Here is a 1440-nt window from a genome sequence, read left to right as displayed (position 1 = left end):
AAGCAGAGGTATAGAAGAATGTGTGGAACTGAATGAAGAACTTTGCATGAGGAACACGGAGGTGGCTCGGATTGTGACATGAGCTAGGAATGTGAGGCGAGTGTTTAGTATGGGTAGTTTAGTATTGAAAGTATGGGTAGTAAAGATCATAGCGAAACCACCGCCAGAGACTTGAAACCATCTGTATAAATTTGAGTACTGGAGTGAGCAGAGGTATGGTTGAGAAAACGAGTGAGTAGGACAGAAGTGGGTGTCTGATTTTGATGTCAGAGAAAACAGAGGAGCAGATAGGGAGGGAGGTACAAGCCAAGGCGGGTGTTTATCCATGCAGACAATGAAAGGAGTAGGTAGGCGTGGAGAGGAGGTAAAAGTAAGAATAAAGAATTGAAGGACAGCTGGTACAAAAGATAGAAAATTGATGAAAATGGGCATAGCTCCAGAGAAAAAGGGATCGGCTTCGAGTGGTATAGTAGGGCTAATTCAACGTATAGGGACTGGAGAGGAGTGGAAGGCGCATAGGCCAAGGATTGGGATAACAAGGCCTATATACCTATACTTTATATAGACCTTAGAGGATATTGGATAATTAATTGATTAATATTCAAAACGATTTAGATGAACAGATGTCTGAACAGTAGTTTGCTTAAACAAGTAAATAATTTCTTTGGTATATACACCTTATTTTGATAGTTTTAAAATAATTGATTGTATGTTTATAGTCGTTGTGAGAACATGTGAACTTTACTGCCTGTAGATTTCTTGTAAAGTATATATTCCATAATTATAGAATTAAGTTTTTCTTAAAAAATGACTGCAGAATCTTACTATCCTTTATGAAAAACTTTGTTATTGGAATACTTGATTATTTTAATGTTCATCATTAACTTGATATTGATTCCATGTTTACATTTGTCTTATACTGGTATCAACATTTTTTCAAATGTACCTCATGATCTGTGATCAAGTCCAAATGTTGATTGCGAGTCTTTAAATTACCTCATCTCCATATTCACTGATGACTAATTATTTGCAGTTACCTATTCAATCAGTCCTTAGTGACTTGGAAATATAAGTATCTTATTTGTCCTTATTTCAGGGTTTAGTTTCTTCCAATTCAAGTATAATACATATAGATATCTTTTCTAAAAGCAGATATTTACAGCTTTTAAGGCACTGGTGTATGCAAGGGGCAAAGAACCTGGTAGTCTTTTCAGATCTTTGCACTGATGTTATGTATATTTACTGCCCTTTGTTTGATAACCCGTCTGTTAACACGCTGTCAGTTTCATACACAATTCATTGAGTTTAGGCAGTGTAGACGAATTTTCAAATCTCGTATATTTAACCTTATGTACTCCTATATTTTTTCATTACCAATTTCACACTTCAACTGAAGAAAACCGCTACTGCAGGTGAAGGGTTTCAAAATAAGGATAAATG

The sequence above is a fragment of the Penaeus vannamei genome, chromosome 38, assembly GCF_042767895.1.
Source record: "Penaeus vannamei isolate JL-2024 chromosome 38, ASM4276789v1, whole genome shotgun sequence".
Taxonomy (NCBI): Eukaryota; Metazoa; Arthropoda; class Malacostraca; order Decapoda; family Penaeidae; genus Penaeus; species Penaeus vannamei.
Note: the sequence above shows the minus strand (reverse complement) of the source record.